The following is an 18,324-nucleotide window of genomic DNA, read 5'->3' as shown; positions in this document are numbered from 1 at the left end:
TGCCGACTTAAGTATAAGAAGATTGACTCTGCTCACTGTCTATGTTTTGAACCATTCCTGTGACACTAGTTACAGATTCCGATGCTTCACTCCAGGTTTACTGTATCCCTTGGACCTTCTTATTGACGATGAAACACAGCAATTGCATCGGAATTAAATACAAAAGGCACAATGCCGATTTAAGTACAAGAAGACTGACTCTTCTTACTGACTATGCTTTGAACCATTCCTGTGACACCAGTTATAGATTCCGATGCTTCACTTCAGGTTTACTGTATCCCTTAGACCTTCTTATTGACGATGAAACACAGCAATTGCTTCGGAATTAAATACAAAGGGCACAAGGCCGACTTCAGTACAATAAGTCAGACTCTTCTTACTGACTATGTTTTGAACGATTCCTGTGACACTAGTTATAGATTCCGATGCTTAACTTCAGGTTTACTGTATTCCTTAGACCTTCTTATTGACGATGAAACACAGCAATTGCATCGGAATTAAATACAAAAGGCACAATGCCGACATAAGTACAAGAAGACACACTCTTCTTCAGTCTATGTTTTGAACCATTCATGTGACACTAGTTATAGATTTCGATGCGTCACTTCAGGTTTACTGTATCCCTTGTACCTTCTTATTGACGATGAAGCACAGAAATTGCATCGGAATTAAATACAAAGGGCACAAGGCCGACTTAAGTACAAGAAGACAGACTCTTTTTACTGACTAAGTTTTGAACGATTCCTGTGACACTAGTTATAGATTCTGATGCTTCACTTCAGGTTTACTGTATCCCTTGGACCATGTTATTGGCGATGAAACATAGATATTGCATCGGAATTAAATACAAAAGGCACAATACCGACTTAAGTACAACAAGAGTGACACATCTTACTGTCTATGATTTGAACCATTCCTGTCACAGTAGTTATAGATTCCGACGCTTCACTCCAGGTTTACTGTATCCCTTGGACCATCATATTGACGGTTAAACACAGAAATTGCATCGGAATTAAATACACAAGGCACAATGCTGACTTAAGTACAAGAAGACAGACTCTTCTTACTGTCTAGGTTTTGAACCTCTCCTGTGACACTAGTTATAGATTTCGATGCTTCACTCCAGGTTTACTATATCCCTAGGTCCTTCTTATTTGCAATGAAACACAGAAATTGCATGGGAATTAAACAGAAAAGGCACAAAGCCGACTTAAGTACAAGAAGACTGACTCTTCCTACTGTCTATGTTTTTAACCATTATAGTGACACTAGTTGTAGATTCCGGTGCTTCAGATCAGGTTTACTGTATCACTCTGACCTTCTTATTGACGATGAAACACAGAAGTTGCGTCGGAATTAAATACAAGAGGCACAATGCCGACTTTAGTACAAGAAGACAGACTCTTCTTACAGACTATGTTATGATTCATTCCTATGACACTAGTTGTAGATTCCGATGCTTCACTCCAGGTTTACTGTATCCCTTGGACCTTCGTATTGACGATGAAACACAGAAATTGCATCGGAATTAAATACAAAAGGCACAATGCAGACTTAAGTACAAGAAGACTGACTCTTCTTACTGACTATGTTTGAACCATTTTTGTGACACTAGTTAAAGATTCCGATGCTTCACTCCGGTTTACTGTATCCCTTGGACCTTCTTATTGACGATAAAACACAAAAATTGCATCGGAATTAAATACAAATGGCACACTGCCGACTTAAGTACAAGAAGACTGACTCTTCTTACTGACTATGTTTTGAACCATTCCTGTGACACTAGTTATAGATTCCGATGCTTCACTTCAGCTTTACTGTATCCCTCTGACCTTCGTATGGACGATGAAACACAGAAATTGCATCGGAATTAAATACAAAAGGCACAATGCCGGATTAAGTACAAGAAGACTAACTCTTCTTACTGTCTATGATTTGAACCATTCATGTGACACTAGTTACAGATTCCGATGCATCACTCCAGGTTTACTGTATCCCTTGGACCTTCTTATTGACGATGATACACAGAAATTGCATCGAAATTAAATACAAAAGGCGCAATGGCGACTTAAGTACAAGAAGACTGCTCTTCTTACTGGCTATGTTTTGAACCATTCGTGTGACACTAATTATAGATTCCGGTGCTTCACTTCAGGTTTACTGTATCCCTTGGACCATCGTATTGACGATGAAACACAGAAATTGCTTCGGAATGAAATACAAGAGGCACAATGCCGACTTAAGTACAAGAAGACTGAATATTCCAACTCTCTATGATTTGAACCATTCCTGTGACACTAGTTATAGATTCCGATGCTTCACATCAGGTTTACTGTATCCCTTGGACCTTCTGATAGACGATGAAACACACTAATTGCATCGGAATCAACTACAAAAGGCACAATGCCGACATAAGTACAAGAAGATTGGCTCTTCTTACTGTCTATGTTTTGAATAATTCCTGTGACACTAGTTATAGATTCCGATGCTTCACTCCAGGTTTACTGTATCCCGTGGACCTTCTTATTGACGTTGAAACACAGAAATTGCATGGGAATTAAATAGAAAAGGCAGAATGCCGACTTAAGTACAAGAGGACTGACTCTTCTTACTGACTATGTTTGAACCATTCCTGTGACACTAGTTATAGATTCCGATGCTTCACTTGAGGTTAACTGTATCCCTCTGAACTTCTTATTGACGATGAAACGCAGATATTGCATGGGAATTAAATACAAAAGGCACAATGCCGACTTAAGTACGTGTAGACTGACATTTCCTACTGTCTATGTTTTGAACCATTCCTGTGACACTAGTTATAGATTCCCATGGTACATTTCAGGTTTACTGTATCCTTTGGACGTTCTTATTGACGATGAAACACAGAAATTGCATCGGAATTAAGTACAAAATGCACAATGCCGGCTTAAGTACAAGAAGGCTGACTCTTCTTACTGACTATGCTTTGAACCATTCCTGTGACACTAGTTATAGATTCCGATGCTTCACTTCAGGTTAACTGTATCCCTCTGACCTTCTTATTGACGATGAAACACAGAAATTGCATCGGAATTAAATAGAAAAGGCACAATACCGACTTAACTACAAGAAGACTGACTCTTCTTACTGACCATGTTTTGAACCATTCCTGTGACACTAGTTATAGATTCCGGTGCTTCACTCAAGGTTTACTGTATACCTTGGACCTTCTTATTGACGATGAAACACAGAAATTGCATCGCAATTAAATACAAAAGCACAATGCCGACTTAAGTACAAGAAGACGGACTCTTCATACTGACTATGTTTTGAAACATTCCTGTGACACTAGTTATATATTCCGATGCTTCCCTTCAGGTTTACTGTATCCCTCTGACCTTCTTATTGACGATAAAACACAGAAATTGCATCGGAATTAAATACAATAGGCACAATGCCGACTTAACTACAAGTTGACTGACTCATCTTACTGTCAATGATTTGAACCATTCCTGTGACACTAGTTATAGACTCCAATGCTTCACTCCAGGTTTACTGTATACCTTGGACCTACTTATAGACGATGAAACACAAAAATTGCATCGGAATTAAATACAAAAGGCACAATGCCGACATAAGTACAAGAAGATTGACTCTTCTTACTGTCTATGTTTTGAATAATTCCTGTGACACTAGTTATAGATTCCGATGCTTCACTCCAGGTTTACTGTATCCCGTGGACCTCCTTATTGACGTTGAAACACAGAAATTGCATCGGAATTAAATAGAAAAGGCACAATACCGACTTAACTACAAGAAGACTGACTCTTCTTACTGACCATGCTTTGAACAATTCCTGTGACACTAGTTATAGATTCCGATGCTTAACTTCAGGATTACTGTATCCCACTGACCTTCTTAGTGACGATGAAACACAGAAATTGCATCGGAATTAAATACAAAAGGCACAATTCCGACTTATGTACAAGAAGACTGACTCTTCTTACTGACTATGTTTCGAACCATTCCTGTGACACTAGTTATAGATTCCGATGCTTCACTCTAGGTTTACTGTATCCCTTGGACCTTCTTATTGACGATTAAACACAGAAATTGCGTGGGAATTAAATAAAAAAAGCACAATGCCGACTTAAGTACAAGAAGATTGACTCTTCTTACTGTCTATGTTTTGAATAATTCCTGTGACACTAGTTATAGATTCCGATGCTTCACTCCAGGTTTACTGTATCCCGTGGACCTTCTTATTGACGTTGAAACACAGAAATTGCATCGGAATTAAATAGAAAAGGCACAATGCCGACTTAAGTACAAGAGGACTGACTCTTCTTACTGACTATGTTTGAACCATTCCTGTGACACTAGTTATAGATTCCGATGCTTCACTTGAGGTTAACTGTATCCCTCTGAACTTCTTATTGAAGATGAAACACAGATATTGCATGGGAATTAAATACAAAAGGCACAATGCCGACTTAAGTACGTGTAGACTGACATTTCCTACTGTCTATGTTTTGAACCATTCCTGTGACACTAGTTATAGATTCCCATGGTTCATTTCAGGTTTACTGTATCCTTTGGACGTTCTTATTGACGATGAAACACAGAAATTGCATCGGAATTAAGTACAAAATGCACAATGCCGGCTTAAGTACAAGAAGGCTGACTCTTCTTACTGACTATGCTTTGAACCATTCCTGTGACACTAATTATAGATTCCGATGCTTCACTTCAGGTTAACTGTGTCCCTCTGACCTTCTTATTGACGATGAAACACAGAAATTGCATCGGAATTAAATGGAAAAGGCACAATACCGACTTAACTACAAGAAGACTAACTCTTCTTACTGACCATGTTTTGAACCATTCCTGTGACACTAGTTATAGTTTCCGATGCTTAACGTCGGGATTACTGTATCCCACTGAGCGTCTTAGTGACAATGAAACACAGAAATTGCATCGGAATTAAAGACAAAAGGCACAATGCCGACTTAAGTACAAGAAGACTGACTCACCCTACTGTCTATGTTTTGAACCATTCCTGTGACACTAGTTATAGATTCCGGTGCTTCACTCAATGTTTACTGTATACCTTGGACCTTCTTATTGACGATGAAACACAGAAATTGCATCGAAATTAAATACAAAAGCACAATGCCGACTTAAGTACAAGAAGACGGACTCTTCATACTGACTATGTTTTGAAACATTCCTGTGACACTAGTTATATATTCCGATGCTTCCCTTCAGGTTTACTGTATCCCTCTGACCTTCTTATTGACGATAAAACACAGAAATTGCATCGGAATTAAATACAATAGGCACAATGCCGACATAAGTACAAGAAGACTGACTCATCTTACTGTCTATGTATTGAACCATTCCAGAGACACTAGTTATAGATTCCGATGCTTCACTCAAGGTTTTCTGTATCCCTTGGACCTTCTTATTGACGATGAAACACAGAAATTGCATCAGAATTAAATAAAAAATGCACAATGCCGACTTAAGTACAAGAAAACTGACTCTTCTTACTGACTATGATTTGAACCATTCCTGTGACACTAGTTATAGATTCCGATGCTTCACTTCAGGTTTTCTGTATCCCTTATACCTTCCTATTGACGATGAGACACAGAAATCGCATCGGTATTAAATAGAAAGAGCACAATGAAGACTTAAGTACAAGAAGACTGACTCTTCCTACTCTCTATGTTTTGAACCATTCCTGTGACACTAGTTTTTTATTCCGATGCTTCACTTGAGGTTTACAGTCTCCCTCGGACCTTCTTATGGACGATGAAACACAGAAATTGCATCGGAATGAAACACAAGAGGCACAATGCCGACTTAAGTACAAGAAGACTGAATATTCTAACTCTCTATGATTTGAACCATTCCTGTGACACTAGTTATAGATTCCGATGCTTCACTTCAGGTTTACTGTATCTCTCTGACCTTCGTAATGACGATAAAACACAGAAATTACATCGGAATTAAATACAAAATCCAAAATGCCGACTTAAGTATATGTAGACTGACTTTTCCTTCAGTCAATGTTTTGAACCATTCGTGTGACACTAGTTATATATTCCGATGCTTCACTTCAGGTTTACTGTATCCCTCTGACCTTGTTATTGACGATGAAACACAGAAATTGCATCGGAATTAAATAGATTAGGAACAATGCCGACTTAACTACAAGAAGACTGACTCTTCTTACTGACTATGTTTTGAACCATTCCTGTGACACTAGTTCTAGATTCCGATGCTTAACTCCAGGATTACAGTATCCTACTGACCTTCTTAGTGACGATGAAACACAGAAATTGCATTGGAATTAAATACAAAAAGCACAATCCCGACTAAAGTACAAGAATACTGACTCATGTTACAGTCTATGCTTTGAACCGTCCCTCTGACACTAGTTATAGAATCCGATGCTTCACTCCAGGTTTACTGTATCCCTTGGACCTTCTAATTGGCGTAGAAACACAGAAATTGCATCGGAATTAAATACAAAAGGCACAATACCGACTTAAGTACAAGGAGACAGACTCTTTTTACTGACTATGTTTTGAACCATTCCTGTGACACTGGTTATAGATTACGATGCTTCACATCAGGTTTACTGTATCCCTCTGACTTTCTTATTGACGATGAAACACAGAAATTGCATCGGAATTGAATACAAAAATCACAATGCCGAATTAAGTACAAGAAGACTGACTCTTCCTACTGTCTATGTTTAGAACCATTCCTGTGACACTAGTTATTGACTCTGATGCTTCACTCCAGGTTTACTGTATCCCTTGGACCTTCTTATTGACGATGAAACACAGAAATTGCATCGGAATTAAATACAAAAGGCACAATGCCGACTTAAGTAAAAGAAGTCCGACTCTTCTTACTGTCTGTGTTTTGAACCATTCCTGTGAAACTAATTATAGATTCCGATGCTTCACTCCAGGTTTACTGTATCCCTTGCACCTTCTTATTGACGATCAAACACAGAAATTGCTTCAGAATTAAATAGAAAATGCACAATGATGACTTAAGTACGAGAAGACCGAGTCTTCTTACTGACTATGTTTGAACCATTCCTGTGACACTAGATACAGATTCCGATGCTTCACTTCAGGTTTACTGTATCCCTTGGACCTTCTTACTACGATGAAACTCAGAAATTGCATTTGAGATAAATAGAAAAGGCACAATGCCGACTTAAGTACAAGAAGACTGACTCTTCCTACTGTCCATGTTTTGAATCATTCCTGTGGCACTAGTTATAGATTCCGATGCTTCATTTCAGGTTTACTGTATCTCTCTGACCTTCGTAATGACGATAAAACACAGAAATTACATCGGAATTAAATACAAAAGGCACAATGCCGACTTAAGTACAAGAAGACCGACTCTTCCTACTGTCTATGTTTTGAACCATTCCTGTGACACTAGTCTTAGATTCCGATGCTTAACTTCAGGATGACTGTATCCCTCTGACCTTCATATTGACGATGAAATACAGAAATTGCATCGGAATTAAATACAAAAGGCACAATGCCGACTTAAGTACAAGAAGACTGACTCTTCTTACTGTCTATGTTTTGAACCATCCCTGTGACACTAGTTATAGATTCCGATGCTTCACTCCAGGATTACTGTATCCCTTGGACCCTCTTATTGACGATGAAACACTGAAATTGTATCGGAATTAAATACAAAATTCACAATGCCGACTTACGTACAAGAAGACTGACCCTTCATACTGACTATGTTTTGAACCATTCCTGTGACACTAGTTGTAAATTCCGATGCTTCACTTCAGCTTTACTGTATCCCTTGGACCTTCCTATTGACGATGAGACACAGAAATCGCATCGGAATTAAATAGAAAAAGCACAATGCCGACTTAAGTACAAGAAGACTGACTCTTCCTATAGTCTATGTTTTGAACCATTCCTGTGACACTAGTTATAGATTCCGATGCTTCGCTTCAGGTTTACTGTATCCCTCTGACCTTATTATTGACGATGATACACAGAAATTACATCGGAATTAAATAGAGAAGGAACAATGCCGACTTATCTACTGGAAGACTGACTATTCTTACTGACTATGTTTTGAACCATTCCTGTGACACTAGTTATAGATTCCGATGCTTAACTTCAGGATTACTGTATCCCACTGACCTTCTTAAGTACGATGAAACACAGAAATTGCATCGGAATTAAATACAAAAAAGCACAATGCCGTCTAAAGTACAAGAATACTGACTCATGTTACCGTCTATGTTTTAAACCGTCCCTCTGACACTAGTTATAGATTCAGATGCTTCACTCCAGGTTTACTGTATCCCTTGGACCTTCTTAGTGACGATGAAACACAGAAATTGCATCGGAATTAAATACAAAAGGCACAATTCCGACTTAAGTACAAGAAGACTGACTCTTCTTACTGACTATGTTTCGAACCATTCCTGTGACACTAGTTATAGATTCCGATGCTTCACTCTAGGTTTACTGTATCCCTTGGACCTTCTTATTGACGATTAAACACAGAAATTGCGTGGGAATTAAATAAAAAAAGCACAATGCCGACTTAAGTACAAGAAGACTGACTCTGCTTATTGTCTATGTTTTGAACCATTCCTGTGATACTAATTATAGATTTCGATGCTTCTCTTCAGGCTTACTGTATCCCTTGGACCTTCTTATTGACGACGAAGCACAGAAATTGCATTGGAATTAAATACAAAAGGCACAATGCCGACTTAACTACAAGTTGACTGACTCATCTTACTGTCTATGATTTGAACCATTCCTGTGACACTAGTTATAGACTCCAATGCTTCACTCCAGGTTTACTGTATACCTTGGACCTACTTATAGACGATGAAACACAAAAATTGCATCGGAATTAAATACAAAAGGCACAATGCCGACATAAGTACAAGAAGATTGACTCTTCTTACTGTCTATGTTTTGAATAATTCCTGTGACACTAGTTATAGATTCCGATGCTTCACTCCAGGTTTACTGTATCCCGTGGACCTTCTTATTGACGTTGAAACACAGAAATTGCGTGGGAATTAAATAAAAAAAGCACAATGCCGACTTAAGTACAAGAGGACTGACTCTTCTTACTGACTATGTTTGAACCATTCCTGTGACACTAGTTATAGATTCCGATGCTTCACTTGAGGTTAACTGTATCCCTCTGAACTTCTTATTGAAGATGAAACACAGATATTGCATGGGAATTAAATACAAAAGGCACAATGCCGACTTAAGTACGTGTAGACTGACATTTCCTACTGTCTATGTTCTGAACCATTCCTGTGACACTAGTTATAGATTCCCATGGTTCATTTCAGGTTTACTGTATCCTTTGGACGTTCTTATTGACGATGAAACACAGAAATTGCATCGGAATTAAATGGAAAAGGCACAATACCGACTTAACTACAAGAAGACTAACTCTTCTTACTGACCATGTTTTGAACCATTCCTGTGACACTAGTTATAGTTTCCGATGCTTAACGTCGGGATTACTGTATCCCACTGAGCGTCTTAGTGACAATGAAACACAGAAATTGCATCGGAATTAAAGACAAAAGGCACAATGCCGACTTAAGTACAAGAAGACTGACTCACCCTACTGTCTATGTTTTGAACCATTCCTGTGACACTAGTTATAGATTCCGGTGCTTCACTCAAGGTTTACTGTATACCTTGGACCTTCTTATTGACGATGAAACACAGAAATTGCATCGAAATTAAATACAAAAGCACAATGCCGACTTAAGTACAAGAAGACGGACTCTTCATACTGACTATGTTTTGAAACATTCCTGTGACACTAGTTATATATTCCGATGCTTCCCTTCAGGTTTACTGTATCCCTCTGACCTTCTTATTGACGATAAAACACAGAAATTGCATCGGAATTAAATACAATAGGCACAATGCCGACATAAGTACAAGAAGACTGACTCATCTTACTGTCTATGTATTGAACCATTCCAGAGACACTAGTTATAGATTCCGATGCTTCACTCAAGGTTTTCTGTATCCCTTGGACCTTCTTATTGACGATGAAACACAGAAATTGCATCAGAATTAAATAAAAAATGCACAATGCCGACTTAAGTACAAGAAAACTGACTCTTCTTACTGACTATGATTTGAACCATTCCTGTGACACTAGTTATAGATTCCGATGCTTCACTTCAGGTTTTCTGTATCCCTTATACCTTCCTATTGACGATGAGACACAGAAATCGCATCGGTATTAAATAGAAAGAGCACAATGAAGACTTAAGTACAAGAAGACTGACTCTTCCTACTCTCTATGTTTTGAACCATTCCTGTGACACTAGTTTATTATTCCGATGCTTCACTTGAGGTTTACAGTCTCCCTCGGACCTTCTTATGGACGATGAAACACAGAAATTGCATCGGAATGAAACACAAGAGGCACAATGCCGACTTAAGTACAAGAAGACTGAATATTCTAACTCTCTATGATTTGAACCATTCCTGTGACACTAGTTATAGATTCCGATGCTTCACTTCAGGTTTACTGTATCTCTCTGACCTTCGTAATGACGATAAAACACAGAAATTACATCGGAATTAAATACAAAATCCAAAATGCCGACTTAAGTATATGTAGACTGACTTTTCCTACAGTCAATGTTTTGAACCATTCGTGTGACACTAGTTATATATTCCGATGCTTCACTTCAGGTTTACTGTATCCCTCTGACCTTGTTATTGACGATGAAACACAGAAATTGCATCGGAATTAAATAGATTAGGAACAATGCCGACTTAACTACAAGAAGACTGACTCTTCTTACTGACTATGTTTTGAACCATTCCTGTGACACTAGTTCTAGATTCCGATGCTTAACTCCAGGATTACAGTATCCTACTGACCTTCTTAGTGACGATGAAACACAGAAATTGCATTGGAATTAAATACAAAAAGCACAATCCCGACTAAAGTACAAGAATACTGACTCATGTTACAGTCTATGCTTTGAACCGTCCCTCTGACACTAGTTATAGAATCCGATGCTTCACTCCAGGTTTACTGTATCCCTTGGACCTTCTAATTGGCGTAGAAACACAGAAATTGCATCGGAATTAAATACAAAAGGCACAATACCGACTTAAGTACAAGAAGACAGACTCTTTTTACTGACTATGTTTTGAACCATTCCTGTGACACTAGTTATAGATTACGATGCTTCACATCAGGTTTACTGTATCCCTCTGACTTTCTTATTGACGATGAAACACAGAAATTGCATCGGAATTGAATACAAAAATCACAATGCCGAATTAAGTACAAGAAGACTGACTCTTCCTACTGTCTATGTTTAGAACCATTCCTGTGACACTAGTTATTGACTCTGATGCTTCACTCCAGGTTTACTGTATCCCTTGGACCTTCTTATTGACGATGAAACACAGAAATTGCATCGGAATTAAATACAAAAGGCACAATGCCGACTTAAGTAAAAGAAGTCCGACTCTTCTTACTGTCTGTGTTTTGAACCATTCTTGTGAAACTAATTATAGATTCCGATGCTTCACTCCAGGTTTACTGTATCCCTTGCACCTTCTTATTGACGATCAAACACAGAAATTGCTTCAGAATTAAATAGAAAATGCACAATGATGACTTAAGTACGAGAAGACCGAGTCTTCTTACTGACTATGTTTGAACCATTCCTGTGACACTAGATACAGATTCCGATGCTTCACTTCAGGTTTACTGTATCCCTTGGACCTTCTTACTACGATGAAACTCAGAAATTGCATTTGAGATAAATAGAAAAGGCACAATGCCGACTTAAGTACAAGAAGACTGACTCTTCCTACTGTCCATGTTTTGAATCATTCCTGTGGCACTAGTTATAGATTCCGATGCTTCATTTCAGGTTTTCTGTATCCCTTGGACCTTCGTAATGACGATAAAACACAGAAATTACATCGGAATTAAATTCAAAAGGCACAATGCCGACTTAAGTACAAGAAGACCGACTCTTCCTACTGTCTATGTTTTGAACCATTCCTGTGACACTAGTCTTAGATTCCGATGCTTAACTTCAGGATGACTGTATCCCTCTGACCTTCATATTGACGATGAAATACAGAAATTGCATCGGAATTAAATACAAAAGGCACAATGCCGACTTAAGTACAAGAAGACTGACTCTTCTTACTGTCTATGTTTTGAACCATCCCTGTGACACTAGTTATAGATTCCGATGCTTCACTCCAGGATTACTGTATCCCTTGGACCCTCTTATTGACGATGAAACACTGAAATTGTATCGGAATTAAATACAAAATTCACAATGCCGACTTACGTACAAGAAGACTGACCCTTCATACTGACTATGTTTTGAACCATTCCTGTGACACTAGTTGTAAATTCCGATGCTTCACTTCAGCTTTACTGTATCCCTTGGACCTTCCTATTGACGATGAGACACAGAAATCGCATCGGAATTAAATAGAAAAAGCACAATGCCGACTTAAGTACAAGAAGACTGACTCTTCCTATAGTCTATGTTTTGAACCATTCCTGTGACACTAGTTATAGATTCCGATGCTTCGCTTCAGGTTTACTGTATCCCTCTGACCTTATTATTGACGATGATACACAGAAATTACATCGGAATTAAATAGAGAAGGAACAATGCCGACTTATCTACTGGAAGACTGACTATTCTTACTGACTATGTTTTGAACCATTCCTGTGACACTAGTTATAGATTCCGATGCTTAACTTCAGGATTACTGTATCCCACTGACCATCTTAAGTACGATGAAACACAGAAATTGCATCGGAATTAAATACAAAAAAGCACAATGCCGTCTAAAGTACAAGAATACTGACTCATGTTACCGTCTATGTTTTAAACCGTCCCTCTGACACTAGTTATAGATTCAGATGCTTCACTCCAGGTTTACTGTATCCCTTGGACCTTCTTATTGACGATGAAACACAGAAATTGCATCGGAATTAAATACAAAAGGCACAATGCCGAATTAAGTACAAGAAGACTGACTCTTCTTACTGTCTATGTTTTGAACCATTCCTGTGACAATAGTTGTAGACTCTGATTCTTCCCTCCAGGTTTTCTGTATCCCTTGGACCTTCTTATTGACGATGAAACACAAAAATTGCATCGGAATGAAATACAAACGGCACAATGCCGACTTATGTTCAAGTAAACTGTCTCTTCCAAGTCTCTAAGCTTTGAACCATTCCTGTGACACTAGTTATAGATTCCGCTGCTTCACTTCAGGTTTACTGTATCCCTCTGACCTTCGTATTGACAATGAAACACAGAAATTGCATCGGAATTAAATAGAAAAGGCACAATACCGACGTAAGTACAAGAAGACTGACTCTTCCTAATGTCTATGTTTTGAACCATTCCTGTGACCCTAGTTATAGATTCCGATGCTTCACTTCAGGTTTACTGTACCCTTGGACCTTCTTATTGACGATGAAACACACAAATTGCATCTTAATTAAATACAAAAGGCACAATGCCGACTTAAGTACAAGAAGACTGACTCTTCTTACTGACTATGCTTTGAACCATTCCTGTGAGACTAGTTATAGACTCCGATGCTTCACTTCAGGTTTACTGCATCCTTCTGACCTTCTTATTGACGATGAAACACAGAAATTGCATCGGAATTAAATACAAAAGGCACAATGCCGACTTCAGTACGTGTAGACTGACTTTTCCTACTGTCTATGTTTTGAACCATTCCTGTGACACTAGTTATAGATTCCGATGGTTCATTTCAGGTTTACTGTATCCCCTGGACCTTCTTATTGACGATGAAACACAGAAATTGCATCGGAATTAGATACAATAGGCACAATGCTGACTTAAGTACGAAAATACTGACTCTTCCAACTCTCTATGTTTTGAACCATTCCTATGACGCTAGTTATAGATTCCGATGCTTCCGTTCAGGTTTACTGTATCCCTCTGACCTTCTTATTGACGATGAAACACAGAAATTGCATCGGAATTAAATAGAAAAGGCACAATACCGACTTAAGTACAAGAAGACTGACTCTTCTTACTGACTATGTTTTGAACCATTCCTGTGAAACTAAATATAGATTCTGAAGCTTAACTTCAGGATTACGGTATCCCACTGACCTTCTTAGTGACGATGAAACACAGAAATTGCTTCGGAATTAAATACAAAAGGCACAATGCCGACTTAACTACAAGAAGACTGACTCTTCTTACTGTCTATGTTTTGAACCATCCCTGTGACACTAGTTATAGATTCCGATGCTTCACTCCAGGTTTACTGTATCCCTTGGACCTTCTTATTGACGATGAAACGCAGAAATTGTATCGGAATTAAATACAAAATTCACAATGCCGACTTACGTACAAGAAGACTGACCCTTCCTACTGACTATGTTTTGAACCATTCCTGTGACACTAGTTATAAATTCCGATGCTTCACTTCAGCTTTACTGTATCCCTTGGACCTTCCTATTGACGATGAGACACAGAAATCGCACCGGAATTAAATAGAAAAAGCACAATGCCGACTTAAGTACAAGAAGACTGACTCTACCTACTGTCTATGTTTTGAACCATTCCTGTGACACTAGTTATAGATTCCGATGCTTCACTTCAGCTGTACTGTATCCCTCTGACCTTATTATTGACGATGAAAGACAGAAATTGCATCGGAATTAAATAGAGAAGGAATAATGATGACTTAACTACAGGAAGACTGACTCTTCTTACTGACTATGTTTTGAACCATTCCTGAGACACTAGTTATGGATTCCGATACTTAACTTCAGGATTACTGTATCCCACTGACCTTCTTAGTGACGATGAAACACAGAAATTGCTTCGGAATTAAATACAAAAAGCACAATGCCGACTAAAGTACAAGGATACTGACTCATGTTACCGTCTATGTTTTGAACTGTCCCTCTGACACTAGTTATAGATTCCGATGCTTCACTCCAGGTTCACTGCATCCCTTGGACCTTCTTATTGACGATGAAACACAGAAATTGCATCGGAATTAAATACAAAAGGCACAATGCCGAATTAAGTACAAGTAGACTGACTTTTCTTACTGTCTATGTTTTGAACCATTCCTGTGACAATAGTTGTAGACTCTGATGCTTCACTCCAGGTTTACTGTATCCCTTGGACCTTCTTATTGACGATGAAACACAGAAATTGCATCGGAATTAAATACAAAAGGCACAATGCCGACTTAAGTAAAAGAAGTCTGACTCTTCTTACTGTCTGTGCTTTTGAACCATTCCTGTGAAACTAGTTATAGATTCCGATGCTTCACTCCAGGTTTACTGTATCCCTTGGACCCTCTTATTGACGATGAATCACAGAAACTGCTTCAGAATTAAATAGAAAATGCACAATGATGACTTAAGTACAAGAAGCTAAATCTTCCTACTGTCTATGTTTTGAACCATTCCATTGACACTAGTCATAGATTCCGATGCTTAACTTCAGGATTACTGTATCCCTCTGACCTTCTTATTGACGATGAAACACAGAAATTGCATCGGAATTAAATACAAAAGGCACAATGCCGACTTAGGTACAAGAAGACTGACTCTTCTTTCTGTCTATGTTTTGAATCAACCCTGTGACACTAGTTATAGATTCCGATGCTTCACTCCAGGTTTACTGTATCCCTTGGACCTTCTTATTGACGATGAAACACAGAAATTGTATCGGAATTACATACAAAATTCAAAATGCCGACTTACGCACAAGAAGACTGACTCTTCTTACTGACTATGTTTTGAACAATTCCTGTGACACTAGTTATAAATTCCGATGCTTCACTTCAGGTTTACTGTATCCCTTAGACCTTCCTATTGACGATGAGACACAGAAATCGCATCGGAATTAAATAGAAAAAGCACAATGCCGACTTAAGTACAAGAAGACTAACTCTTCCTACTCTCTATGTTTTGAACCTTAACTGTGACACTAGTTTTTTATTCCGATGCTTCACTTCAGGTTTACTGTATCCCTTGGATCTTCCTATTGACGATGAGACACAGAAATCGCATCGGAATTAAATAGAAATAGTACAATGCCGACTTAAGTACAAGAATACTGACTCTTCCTACTCTCTATGTTTTTAACCTTTCCTGTGACACTAGTTTTTTATTCCGATGATTCACTTGAGGTTTACTGTATCCCTCGGACCTTCTTATGGACGACGAAACACAGGAATTGCATCGGAATGAAATACAAAAGGCACAATGCCGACTTATGTACAAGTAGACTGACTCTTCCAAGTCTGTATGTTTTGAACCATTCCTGTGACACTCGTTAAGATTTCGATGCTTCACTTCAGGTTAACTGTATCCCTCTGACCTTCGTATTGACAATGAAACACAGAAATTGCATCGGAGTTAAATAGAAAAGGCACAATACCGACTTAAGTACAAGAAGACTGACTCTTCCTAATGTCTATGTTTTGAACCATTCCTGTGACCCTAGTTATAGATTCCGATGCTTCACTTCAGGTTTACTGTGTCCCTTGGACCTTCTTATTGACGATGAAACACACAAATTGCATCGGAATTAAATACAAAAGGCACAATGCCGACTTAAGTACAAGAAGACTGACTCTTCTTACTGACTATGCATTGAACCATTCCTGTGAGACTAGTTATAGATTCCGATGCTTCACTTCAGGTTTAATGTATCCCTCTGACCTTCTTATTGACGATGAAACACAGAAATTGCAACGGAATTAAATACAAAAGGCACAATACCTACTTAAGTACGTGTAGACTGACTTTTCCTACTGTCTATGTTTTGAACCATTCCTGTGACACTAGTTATATATTCCGATGGTTCATTTCAGGTTTACTGTATCCCTTGGACCTTCTTATTGACGATGAAACACAGAAATTGCATCGGAATTAAATACAAAAGGCACAATGCCGACTTAAGTACAAAAATACTGACTCTTCCAACTCTCTATGTTTTGAACCATTCCTATGACGCTAGTTATAGATTCCGATGCTTCACTTCAGGTGTACTGTATCCCTCTGACCTTCTTATTGACGGTGAAACACAGAAATTGCATCGGAATTAAATAGAAAAGGCACAATACCGACTTAACTACAAGAAGACTGACTCTTCTTACAGACTATGTTTTGAACTATTCCTGTGAAACTAGTTATAGATTGTGAAGCTTAACTTCAGGATTACTGTATCCCACTGACCTTCTTAGTGACGATCAAACACAGAAATTCCATCGGATTTAAATACATAAGGCACAATGCCGACTTAAGTACAAGAACACTGACTCTTCTTACTGACTATGTTTTGAACCATTCCTGTGACACTAGTTATGGATTCTGATGTTTCACTTCAGGTTTACTGTGTCCCTTGGAGATTCTTATTGGCGATAAAATACAGAAATTGCATCGGAAAGAAATACAAAAGGCACAATGCCGACTTAAGTACAAGAGGACTGACTCATCTTACTGTCTATGTTATGAAACAATCCTGTGACAGTAGTTATAGATTCCGATGCTTCACTTCAGGTTTACTGTATCCCTTAGACCTTCATATTGACGATGAAACACAGCAATTGCATCGAAATTAAATACAAAAGGCACAATGCCTACTGAAGTACAAGAAGACTGACTCTTCTTACTGACTATGTTTTGAACCATCCCTGTGACAATAGTTATAGATTCCAATGCTTCACTTCTGGTTTACTGTATCCCTCTGACCTTCTTATTGACGATAAAACACAGAAATTACATCGGAATTAACTACAAACGGCACAATGCCGACTTAAGTACAAGAAGACTGATTCTTCTTACTGACTATGATTTGAACCATTCATGTGACACTAGTTATAGATTCCGATGCTTCACTTCAGGTTTACTGTATCCCTTGGACCTTCTTATTGACGATGAAACACAGAAATTGCATCGTAAATAAATACAAAAGCCACAATGCCGGCTTAAGTACAAGAAGACTGACTCTTCTTACTGATTATGTTTTGAACCATTCCTGTGACACTAGTTATAGATTCTGATGCTTCACTTCAGGTTTACTGTATCCTTTGGACCTTCTTATTGGCGATGAAACACAGAAATTGCATCGGAAAGAAATACAAAAGGCACAATGCCGACTTAAGTACAAGAAGACTGACTCATCTTACTGTCTATGTTTTGAAACAATTCTGTGACACTACTTATAGATTCCGATTCTTCACTCCAGGTTTACTGTAT

Source organism: Schistocerca americana, unplaced genomic scaffold (genome assembly GCF_021461395.2).
Source record: "Schistocerca americana isolate TAMUIC-IGC-003095 unplaced genomic scaffold, iqSchAmer2.1 HiC_scaffold_22, whole genome shotgun sequence".
NCBI lineage: Eukaryota > Metazoa > Arthropoda > Insecta > Orthoptera > Acrididae > Schistocerca > Schistocerca americana.
The sequence above is the reverse complement of the archived record's forward strand: the minus strand, read 5'-3'. Positions refer to the sequence as shown.